The following is a 12,377-nucleotide window of genomic DNA, read 5'->3' as shown; positions in this document are numbered from 1 at the left end:
CATGGAGGGCAACGCATCACCTGCTCCTCTACCCCTGTTCTAGCTTTATGTGAAGAAACCTTGTTTTTTTCCATCTTGTGTAAGGCTTCAATTGGGTGGGGGGGAAGGGTGATTCTTTTGGAACAGTATCGTATTTTCTAGTGATGGATAAGATAGAAAAGCATGAGAGGGGGACCAGAAATAAGGAGATCAAATAAAATGCAATTACATTGTTTAAGTGACACATTAATGAAAACCTGAACTAGGAGGTGGGGGTAGACAAAGAAAGGAGGGGGCAAGGTGAAAACCAATGAGCAGGTGGGCTCTTCAGGGCTTACAAGTTGCATGTGGGGGGCAAGTAGGAAGTAAGGAACAATGATGATTTCCTAATTTGGGGCTTTGATGAGGAAAACGGTGTTTCTATTAACAGAGTTTGAGGAGTCGACAGTTTGGTTGGAATTCAATGACTCTAAGGCACATGTAAGTCCTCATTTGAGAAGGAAAAAAAAGAGAAAGAGGTGTACGTGTTAGTTGGATGCTAAGGCCCTGCAAGGCTGAGACACAAGAGGTAGTTTTCCATCATCAGATTTGCTGAGATACCTGAAGTGGTGAAGATTACAGAACCTGGGTGTGGATGGATGCTATTGAAGAATGTGTTTTGGACCAGCAATCACAGAATTAGAGATGGGTTCCCGCCTTTGGAAGGAATGTTTCAGACTTGATGATGTGGTGTGGATCAGTGTTCTTTTCATGGAGAGCTCCACCCGTCAGCCTTACATCCATCCATCCATCTATCCATCCGTCCATCCATCTGTCCATTATTTCTTGAGCTTCTCCTATTTTCTTAACTCTGCAGTTGCGGGGAGTCAAAGAACAAAGAACAGCTTCATCCTTGGATTAGCAGAATACAGCCAGTAAATCACTAAGTCTCCAAAAAGAGTATTTGGCATTAACTTCTCAGTACTTTCCCTTGTGTATCTGGTCAGAGTAATTAGGGGGTCTTTCTTGCAGACCAATGATGAGTTAACATGTTCTTTTCAGCTATATGACAAATAGTTTAATTCCAATAGAATGCCTAAAATATCGACATATTATATTATTAATTTCTAATTCAAATTCCTTATCGGTTTCTGGAATGCTTGAGCACTTGCAACATCATTCTTCACAATGGTCCACGTTAATGCTCAGAGAATGCAAATTCATTTAAATATTAGCTTTAGCTACATATAAAAATGGATCTGCTTTTCGTAGAACATACAGTGCACTAAAAATGTTCGCTGTCTCCCCTGACTTTTCCCCCACCTTTTAACAAGAACTGTCAAGAGTGGACTGTGCTTGGATACCTTGGACAGCACAAGCTGGTGACACAGTTTGGTCATTCACCAGTTTGTACCTCTCCAAAGAGGAGATTTCATTTGTAATCTCAGACTTCAGATCGTCAAAACTTGTTTTTGTTTGTCATTAAGGGCAAAATTGTCAAACAGATGACAGTTTGGGTAAGTATGTTGGTTAGGTTGCTTGTCACTTTTAGAAATTTTTAAACAATTAAAAAATTTTTTAATTAATTAAAAAATTTTAAACAATTTATTAGGACTCTTTGTTTTGGAAAGAAAACATGTAAACAAAAAGACAGCCCATCTCAAAATAGCTTAAACAACAGAAGGGATTTATTGGCCTAGCCCATTGGAAAAAGAATGGATAAAGTGGAATTCACGGTTGGTTTGATCCAACAGATTAATTAAGTCATCAGGACTGGTTTTGTTTTGACCTTGCTCTGTCTTCATTGGTGCCGTCTTTATCTTCAGGCCAATTTCCTTCAGGGTGGCAAAATGTTTAAAGCTCTAGGATTGTCATCTTCAATGTTCTCCAGGAGTGAGGCTTTGGTGGTTCTCCCTGACACAGTTAAGAACTTACTCTCTCAAAAGTCCTGGCAAAGTTTCCCCCAGGACTCAGGAAAATGCTGTGTGTTGATTGGCATAGACTTCATTTACCTCAACCAAACATTGTGGCAGGAGGATCAGAATCAAATCGCTGATTGATCCGACCCTGCAGCTGGGTGGAGTCAATCTCTATTTAAATCCCATGCAATGGGATTATACAATGGAGGAAAAAGAACTCTTAGGGATTCAGCTGTAATTTCTAGTATAGCGAGGCTTAGAATTTTCCAGTGTTCAACCAACCAGCATGTTTTGAGTACCTTCTGCAAGCAGTGAACCCTGCTAGTTCTTTGGCAACTCATGCTCCACAAAACCAACTGCAAAAATCCTGGTCTTGATCCTCACGGCTACTGCAGTGACAAAGCAATGTTGTGAAAGTCTAGAACAATCGGCTCAATCTGTCCTCCAGCTGCAGAGGTGAGTGCTGTGAGTGTCTTGTTATAAGAATCATGGCAGGTACCTAGAATTAGAACAATGCAGATGACTGAGCTCAAAGTACCTAAATAGGAACATTCTATTTACATTTTTTTTTAAGTAGGAGTACCTGAGAAGGTTCTTTCCTCCCATTTTTACGTTTGATGACAGTTTGGGGAAAGTAATGTCCACTAGACCTACTGAGCTGTGATACAGCTCCAGTTAATATTTGACTGTTAGCTTCCTGTTATACAGAAAACTAATAGCGAAGGATAAACCACAATATCTTTTAAAAAGATGCCTTTCTGCCTGTCAGTTTCGAGGAGGTGTTTACTGTTTCTCCCAACAGGAGAGAGTGGGGAGAATCCTTTGTCGGTATACAGGTCCCGTCTATTTTCCAAAGTGATTGAAGGAGGTTCCAGTGACCAAGTCTTCTAAATATTCTGCCAGATCTCAAGGCTTCTTGTGCATGTATCCATTATTCAGACTTGTGGGTGAAGTAGAAAAAGGAAGAAGAAATGGGCACTGAAAACAACTAGAGCTTTCCACGTATGGCATCAACATGTATCAGAACGATGCAACTCTCAGTGGTGAGAAAAGAGGCTCCTGGTCCCAAGGGCAAAGCCCACCTGTGTTACTTCGTCCCCAGTCCCCCTCCAACCCTCAATAGACTAAAGGTTCTTGTTGGCTCATATTGATTCCCTAAACACCTGTGTTCACCAGACTGTCCTTTATGGATATTTCCTGATCTCTTGGCTTCGGCTGGCTGGTGTCTCCATGGTAACAGGGAATGGGGAGGGGGATGTGGGGGCAGCTCAGCCCATTTGTCATCAATTGCCACTGTTTTGTTCTGCCTGGTGCGTGCCCTCAATTGAGTCCTGGAGGAGGCAAGCAGAGCAGAAGGGATTCAGCTGACGGGCTGCCCCCCGCCTTCTGAAAATGGGGGTGGAGGGACATAACGGAGGGAACTGCCTCCAGAGAGAACCAAGGCATGGGGATCGCAACAGAATGCCCAGCTTCTCTGGGAGAATAATGTGTTTTGTTTTGTTTTGTTTTTGTAACTGAGACTTTTGTTTTAAGAGGGAGGGTGGCATTTGTGTCAGCCCAAAGACCTTTACTATTTTGTTGAATGAAGAGGGAGGAAATTTTGCCCATAATATGGAATAGGATGCTCCCTTTCTTTTTCTGGGTTGGAATTCTATGTTAAAAAAACAAAGAGTAATTGGGCTACCACGGTACCACTGCCTTAAACACAGCATGAGTTGTGCATCCTGTTTCATTGTGTGCCCGTCTTATATGCTATGCATTCATTTAGATAATTCACAAAAAAGACTGCTCCCCCACACCATCCCCTCAATCAGGCTTTGAAGGGTGGGAACATTCCTGGTTGGACTCAGCCTATGAAGGTTCCTCTTGTTCATGGCCCGATGAACTCTGTTTTGTTTCACTCCCATCTTTGCCCTTAGCAAAGGCTCAGACCGAGCTCCTCCCAGACTCGTGGCCAGTTGAGTGATGCCTTCTCTCTTATTCCATGAGGAGCTCACCAGTGGGGTCAAATGAATGGCTCCTTCTCCATGTTTTTCTGGGTGACTTCTCTGCATCATGTTCAACTACCCCTCCTCTAAATCTCTCCTCTTAGGGCCCCATAGGCCAAGGTTCCATGTCCTCTTTCTTCCTCTCTATTGACTCATCTTGACCATCTTTTTTGGCTCTTTTCTTTCCTCCAGTTGAAGTTGGATCTGTCCTTGGTCCTTTCTTTATACTTCTCTTCACTTCTTGCAGTGTCATCTACTCCTGCAGCCTTAACTGTGAACTCGGAGTCTGGCTCTAAACCTGCCTCTAAACCAGGTCACCCTCCTAAGCAGCCAGCTCTGAGAGACAGCTTTGCATGGATGTGGCCCATCAAACCATTCAAAACAAATTTGACTTTCCCTTAAAATTTCCCATTTTCTTGGAGCGTTGCTAGCATCCCTCCCAATGCTCAGATTCAAAAGCTTTGTATCATCTTTACTCCCACATACGACATGACTCTCAACCCCCTCACTTTCCTACTCCCCCTCTTTCTCCTCCCCCTCCTTCTTTCTCTTCTCCTTCTTCTCCCCTTCCCTCCCCTCCTCACTTCCCAATCTGTCTCTCTGTCACATGGATGCAGACCATCTCAGTACTCCCATTTTTTCCCCACCTGCACCAGGGCTCTATGCTGGGTCAGTTTCTCCTCCTGTTTTTGCCATTTCTGGCCAAGTCCATCTCTGCTCAAAACCTAAGTCTCTAATCCTTATAAATCAAAGTCCAGTCTTTACTTAATGTCACCCAAGGTCCCCCGCAAACATGGCTTGCACTCTGACCCCCCCCCCCCCACTGCAGCCATTGTCTCCTGCTCACACGTTCTCTGACTAAGCCTTCCAACCCCCAGATGTGGCTGCCGGGATTACAAAAAGGCACACTTTTTGGCAACATACATCCAAAACCTTGAAGGTGTGTTTTAACCAAGTTCTTCCATTTCCAGGAATTCATCTTGAGGAAATAATCGACAGCTGCACAAAGATGCGTGCCTAAGAGGTTTCTTTACAGCATGATTTGCAATTATAAAAAAATGAAAACAATGTTCAGTGTCCAATAATATCAATACAATGAAACACTAGGAAATCATTAAAAAATCATATGGATTTATTTACTGACATGGACACATAGTTCCAGAATTTTTCTAGGTTTTCTAAGTAAAAATGAAGGCATGTGGAGATAGAAATACATAATTAATACTTATTAATATATGATCTTTATAATTAATAATGATATACACAAAGAACAACTCAACTGGACAAGGATGTGTATGTATCTACGTACATACATCCCGTTGCTGGAACTGAAATTAGTAGTTTCTCTTTTCTTTTTTTTTCTTTTTTTCAAGAGAAAGAGCACAAGCCAAGCAGTGGAGGGAGAGAGAGAGATAGAGAGAGAGAGAGAGGGAGAGAATCTTAAGCAGGCTCCGTACCCAGCTTAAAGCCCAATGTGGGGCTCGATCTCATGACCTTGAGATTATGACCTGAGCGGAACTCAAGAGTCAGTTGGATACTCATCCGACTGAGCCACCCAGGCACCATTAGTTTTTTCTTTTTTTTTAATCAGTATTTAAACATTTTTATACAATAACCATGGACTAAATGCATAAAGTAATGAATAGTTAAATTGCCACCACGCTGAAGTAAAGCAATTTAAAAAATTCTTTTTTTTTAAGTTTGTTCATTTATTATTTCTGAGAGACACGAGGGAGGGGCAGAGAGAGAAGGAGACACAGAATCCAAAGCAGGCTCCAGGCCCCAAGCTGTCAGCACGGAGCCCGACGTGGGGCTCAAACTCACCAACCTCGAGATCATGACCTGAGCCGAGGTTGGCTGCCCAACGGACTGAGCTACCCAGGCGCCCCAATTAAAAAAATTCTTAAAAGGAAAATGTCTTCCACTCTCTTGTTACCTTGTCTTTGTTAATCTCATCATTGTGCCTATCAGTCTTCAATTCCTCACGTTGCTGTAAAGTATTATCCATTTCCCAGTACAATTAAATGCATTCTTCAAGGGAGAAGCCAAGGATCTGGGGTCAAAGGTCCAAGGTTAGTGTCCTCATTCTGCTCATCACTATCCCAAATTTCTTCCCCTGTAAAGGAGAGAGGGGTAACAATATAGAACTCATAGACATGACATGAGGATCAGGCAATGTACAGGAAAAGCATTTCAAGAAGGACAAAGTTATCACGCAGCAGTCAGGGAGTGTGGTTTGTTATTATTACTGACGCCCCTGGGTCTAACTCTGTGGACTGAATTGCCACACGAGGATTGGAGCCTTTTCAGCCTCAGCTTTGAGCCCAGTATGGACACAGCCCAAGTTGCATATTAGTTTGAGCCCTGGCCCCCAAGAGTTGGCTGTGTGGGGTGGAGGGGAGGGGTATGGTCCCTCCTCACACACCCCAGGACTTTCCGTCCCTTCCAATGTTTCCAAAGCGATGCTTAACTCTAGAAGTTATGGAGAAAATGCTGTGTCCTGGGCCAGTCTGTCTGGCACCCACCACGTGGATACCGGTGCAGCCTTGCCGTCTGTCTTCTTTCAGTCCCCTACTCAGGATCTGAGGAGGTGACCATTCCCAGGAACTGGGGGCTCTCAGTGCCACTGGCCATGTGGTTGAGAAGGAGGCCTCCGTTTCCCATCCTAGCCCTGGCTGGAGCACAGGCTGGACTGCGCTGCTGTGTGTGTGTGTGTGCGTGTGTGTGTATATGTGTGTGTGTGTGTGTGTCCCTCACCTACTTTCAAGTCTCTGTCCACAAGAAGACTGGGCCCACTGCATGCTTTTTAAAGTGATCCAAGATGCAAAAAAACACCTACCCAGGCCCCTAACAGACTGAGTGGGAAGGAGAATTTGGGAGGAAGTAAGAAGGGTCCATGAGGATCCATGTCAAGCTCTGGGCAGCCAGTGATGTGGGCTTGGAGAGCAGAATCGGCCTGATCCACCTGGGCCTACTCATCTGCCTGTGGAGCAAGGGCCATCTGGAGAGGGTCCACGGGGTGTCTTGGAGGTGGACAGCAATCCAGGAGGAGGACTTGGAGACACGGAGGGGTGCAGGCGCTGGAGATCATTTGTCTTGGCGTCGTTGGGATGCTGTTTGGCCAGCCTGACTGAACCTGTCAACAGCTTGAAAGTGAGGTCAGCTGGGCGCTGGAGGCCTCATTAGCTATCTCCAGAGCTTGAATCTCAACCTCTTGAATCATCCATGATGAAACTCTTTATCAGCCGGGGAGGAGGCAGCCCCGGGGAATAACACTCCTGTATAAGGCTTGATTCTGAGCAAGGCTGCATCCGGAAGGACTGGCCAGGATGAGTTAGCCCCAGTACGCACTCCAAGATAACCAAACATGCTGACTTGCCCGAGGGAGTTATTCAGTATTCTCCATCTGGGATCAGGGGAATGCCGTTGTTCTTCTTCCAAAGCCGGGCTAACTTAACCCTTCGAGCCCCCGTCTTCGTCTTCCCTCCCTGTAAACTCCAGCCTCACTCAGGAGGGACGGAGAAAAACCACAGGGGCGGCTGGGGGCTGAGGCGTGGAAACAGCTCAACTTCTGCAGAAAGATTAGGAACCGTTGTGAGGCAGGGAGTGATAGGCCTGGGGGAGAATTAGTTTTGTCCCGGGGTTTCTGCTAAAAAGAGACAATTGCAATCCTCCCTCAACACATTTGAGAGATAGGAGAGAAGGGGCATGTCCTGTGCCTCCCGCATCTCCAAATGCTTCAAGGCCTCCCCCTGCACCCCCCCCCTCCCGGGGAGGCTGTGAGCGACCCCATCCTGTGAGCGACAAAGAGGGACAGGCTGCCTGCACTGCTAATCCTGGAGGCTAGAATCATGAGGGAGGCTGGAATTTTTAGTACAGCCTTGAAAGAAACTATCAGCCCACCCCACCCCTGGGATGGGAATATGATAGGAGGCTAGCAAAACAAATAGAATCTGCGGTCCAAACTGACCAGGCAGAAGTTGTTACTTGAACGGCAAAGAAAAACATGTGCCAGATATCCTTCCCAGGCGTTGTCTCCCTCTTTTCCTTGTGTCCTTTTATCAAAGTGTTTCTAGAAGAAGCCGTAGGGGGAGCCACTGGGTGAAGGCTGAAAGGGAGCGGGCCTGGAAAAAAAGTGTGAGGTTTGGGGGAGCTGGGCGAGGGAGCTTGGGGTCCTGCAGGACCCTCAGACTGGCATCCCCTTCCCCAGGAGGGGCATCCCTGACTAGGGAGTTGGCTGACACCCCCAGAGCTAGGACCGGCTGTTTGTAAGAAGTGTAGACATCTCCTTCAGACTGCCCAGGGACGCAGCACTAACAGAAAGGAAAAGTGGGCTGCCTAAGGCTTCCCAAGGAATTTCAGTTGTTATTCAAGTGACTCGGGGGCCCCTAGGTGTCTCAGTCAGTCAAGCATCCGACTTTGGCTCAGGTCATGATCTCACGGTTCGTGAGTTCGAGCCCCGCATTGGGCTCTGTGCTGATAGCTCAAAGCCCAGAGCCTGCTTCTGATTCTGTGTCTCCCTCTCTCTCTCTGGCCCCCTCCTGCTCATGCTCTGTCTCTCTCTCTCTCTCTCTCTCTCAAAAATAAATAAACATTTAAAAAAAAAATAAAATAAAGCGACTCAGTTTGCAGCCCCAGGGAGTTTTGAATTGTTCTCCTTTGAGCTTTAAGTCTGTTGTGTTCTTGTATCTTTTGTCCATAATGTTGCCATCAGCAGGGAACCAGAAAGATGGCTGAAGGCAGTCCCCGGCACCAAGCTCTTCCGTCCTGCCTCTTACTGGGAGGTGGCCTCGCTGTAACCTCATGGGTGAAATTAACTTCACTGCAAAGTGATTCTGCACTTACGAGGTTGTTACACTGTTAGGCCAACCACAAAGGCCGAGCCGGTCCCCTAAAGGGTGCATTCACTCATTTCGGTGGCAACTGCCGTGTTGCTGGGCATCTGGGCGAAGGGGGCTGCCCGGGAGCACCCTGGGTGGGTGGCCGGGGTTCGCGATCTCTGTGTGGGTTGCACCAGCACAAGGTGACCAGAAGAATGTGCTGGGACCCTTTCCACATGGAGACAGTCAGGAACTTCGGGGAGCATGCAAATCCTCTTAAATTGTCCCAGCACCTTCAACACAGCAGACAAGCTGCGGACGGAGACACGGCCAGGGGGCCTGGGAATGAGCTAGCTGTGAAGGTTCAGAAAAATAAGCTTTGTAATCTGGATGCTCGCTAAACTTCCTGTGTTTTCTTTGTTTATTTTCCTTTGGTGTTCTTTTCTCAGTTTCTCTGTGTGTCTCTATCTCCTCTTTGTGTCATTAACATTTCTGTCTTTCGGCGGGGCTAAGGGAAAGCAAGCGGGGCAGATGGCTGGCCACACTTGGGCTGGAACTCTGAGGACTGAACGGTAACTCGGTGCTGGGCTGACATAGTCGTGGCTGCGAGAGTCAGAGGGAGAGGAGGGCAAGGGAAAGAGGAAACTCAGGAGAGGTCCTGGCTCTGCTTGGTCAGCACCCCCGCCCCACCTGGAGACTTGGCTTCCAGTTTTAAGGCCTTGGGGACTCTGTGTTTTATTTAAATAGGGGAAGCTGTTTCCCTTACCTCCTTTCAAAGACAAATAAATAAAAAGGCGGTCATATCATCTTACAGATGCTGCTACCAAAAACAAAGGTTTCAGAACTCTGGCCACTTTTTACAAAATTAAAACATCAGAAGACGGGAGGGAGGTACGAGGAAGGATTTTAGAGACAGAGAAGGCCAGTTACCTGGTTTATTTATGTCTTGTGTCATTTTCACTGCCACCACTCGTGACAATAGGGGCGTGCCATCACCGTCATTGCCACCGCCACAGGCACCATCAACACCACCACCATCAGCATCACCAGCAACATCATCACCACGACCATCAGCATCACCATCATCGATACGGCCACTGTCCCCACCGTCTTCCACACTGCAGTTACCCATTCACCAATCCACCATGACAACCACCACCCCTGCTGCCACTGCCACTCCCCCTCCTTACTATCACCAGAGCCACTGCCAAGTAACTCTTCAAAACCCCAAAACGAGGGACTGTCACTCTTAGCCGAAATGACGCATTCCAGACTGGTGGAGCCTACGGTTGCATTATGCCAGGCGATGGGACCAAGTAAGTACATTCTAGAGGAATCCCCAAACTACTGGGCAACAGCAGAAGGTGATGGAAAGCTTCCATGTCTGGAGCCCAAAGACTCGTGTTCTTGCTGTGGCTCCGCCTTTTACCAACCGTGACCTTGAGCAATCCCCAAAGTCTGACACATAAAATGGGGAAAATCAATATCCATGGCCTTACAGATTTTAAAGGAGAAAACCCACGTTAAACGCTTTTCACGTGACTTAACCTACCAAGGTGCTAAAAATCCTTCCTCTTGTCCATCCCTCCATCTTCTTCCACCCTTTGTTCTTCCGATTCTTCCTTTTCCTATTATTCCCAGATTCGAGACCCGCATCCATCCCCAAACCGCAGACTCAGGCAGAGAACCATGACTATAGGATAATAAGACGCGTTCCGACCCGTGAGCCTCATATCTGCCCCCACCCTCCCATGTGCATAGCACACTCTTCTTTTTCTCAAGAGGACCGAAACGAATCCCAGTCCTTGGGCACCCGGCACGTGGAAGATGGGTGAGGACCACGGCGGAAGAGTGGAGGGGGAGGTCCGGTCCCTGCAGAGAAGGGGGTCAGGCTCTGTGCAAGGGCTAATTAAAAGGTTAGGCCCCGTTTCTCGTGTCCTCCAGGAGAGCTCGTAGGGCGAGCGGGGGGAAGGCCGAGGCTTCCTGAAACAGTCTGCCAACTCTGAATTGCAGCTGCTTGCTGGAGATCGGCTCCAGAGAGCTGTTTGCTTTGGCCAGATGCGCTACACGGAAACAGTAGTAGGACAATGTTGGGGGAGTGGCAGGGACCGGGGCAGAGGGGGCCCTGCGCATTTTCAACAGGGAGGAGAGTTTTCTTTCCAGGTGCTGTCGGGCCTCGGGCTGCCTCGAGGAGCCAGTTGTGACTTGGGTTCGAGAGGCCGGCCTGCGGGGACATCCAAGACGCTGGGGCTGAGCGTGGCGGGAGGAACAGCTGTGCCTGTTCGTGCACAAGTGGGCAGCGTGCCGAACGCAAGTTAAGCAAGGGTCCACGGAGAGCCACACTTTGGCTTTTTTCTTTTCTTCTTCTTCTTCTCCTTTTTTTTTTTTTCTGCCTTGTCTCCATTTGGGCTGAGTTTTCATGGGATAGTGAAAAGTCTGTGGCTCGTGGACATATGTGACCCAGAGAGGACACAACCTGAAAGCGGAGGAGGGGGGCATCCTGGCTGGGAGGTGGCGCTGGTGAGTGTGGCCCAGGCAACATGAGCTTCCAGATCTCACTCTTGCCATTTTTCACTTTCTTTGCGGTAACACATGAGATCTCTTGCAGACCACGTGCCCTCACAGTGTTTGTGTTTCACACGCATGTTCTCATTCAACCTTTTCTCTTTAAATAACTTTTTTAGGTTTATTTTTGAGAGACACACAGAGAGAGCATGAGCTGGGGAGGGGTAAAGAGAGACAGAGAGAGAGAGAGGATCCAAAGCGGGCTCGGCACTGACAGCACAGAGCCCAATGCGAGGCTTGAGCTCACAAACCGGGAGATGGTGACCTGAGCAGAAGGCAGGCGCTTAACCGACTGAACCCCCCAGGGGCCCCTCTCTCTCCATCCTTTAAAAATAAACAGGGACGGGTAGCCTGAAGCTCAAGCTGTTCAGAGAGGACGGGTCCTGCAGCCAATGAGGTGTGGGTCAAGTCGTGTCCGCCTGTAAGCCTGTCTGCTCGGTAGTCCTGCCACGGGCACCAGCTAGTAATGACCGCTTTGCAGCAACTTGTACAGCTTCGCCGAGGACAATGCGGGGATGGGACCGATGCGGGGTTGAAGGCATCATGCATGATACTGCAAAGAGCCAAAGTCACGGTGAAGCCGAACGAAAGCTGGCTGGCAGCCTCTCCTGATCCGGGGAGAAGGTCGCCGGTCCTCCCGTGTCTTGGAGAAGCAGCCTCTCTGCGAGCCAGCTGTGATCTACCAGAGTAATCGGAAGCCTTTCCACATGGCTGGGGCTGAAGGGAAGAGAGGACTAAGCCCGGTGACAGAGGACAACCCTACGCCTACAATTCCTTGAGCAGAATTGCTAAGACTGACCTGAGTCTCACGCTTCAGCGTGGGGAGCAGCTCTGAGGGGCAAGACTCTTCCGTGGGAGCCAAAAACGGCAGAAACCCCAGTGGAGCTTCCAGGCCCCCCAGACTGTGAATGTTCCTTCCCTTGATAGAACCCAATAGACTGTTCCCGGCCCCTTGGTCATGTACCTTGTTGCCCTCTGGGGCAAATAAATATCCAGGAAGGATTTTTCTGCTTATCCTGCTCTCAGAAGAATTCAAAACAGCTGGGAGAAGCAGCCACATTTGGCTGCTGGGATTGTCCGGGGGCCTCAGAACGAGTGGAGGCGGAGTTAGACAAAGGATTGCTACC

General features: G+C 48.0%; 1 long non-coding RNA gene across 2 annotated transcripts in view; it reads left to right on the top strand.

Moving 5' to 3' along the window:
• The window catches only part of LOC121015363 (uncharacterized), a 337,292-nt gene extending 325,864 nt beyond the window's left edge, over positions 1-11,428 (top strand). Inside the window, exons 4-5 of one of the 2 annotated variants that reach the window (XR_005783797.1) lie at positions 9,668-10,001; positions 10,327-11,428. This is a non-coding gene — a long non-coding RNA (uncharacterized LOC121015363). Of the gene's footprint in view, positions 1-9,667 lie in introns of both variants that reach the window. The other variant, XR_005783796.1, reaches the window with a different exon arrangement.
• The last annotated feature ends 949 nt before the right edge of the window (positions 11,429-12,377 follow it).

The sequence above is a fragment of the Herpailurus yagouaroundi genome, unplaced genomic scaffold, assembly GCF_014898765.1.
Source record: "Herpailurus yagouaroundi ecotype Mexico unplaced genomic scaffold, PumYag 206, whole genome shotgun sequence".
Taxonomy (NCBI): Eukaryota; Metazoa; Chordata; class Mammalia; order Carnivora; family Felidae; genus Herpailurus; species Herpailurus yagouaroundi.
The sequence above is the reverse complement of the archived record's forward strand: the minus strand, read 5'-3'. Positions and strand labels throughout refer to the sequence as shown.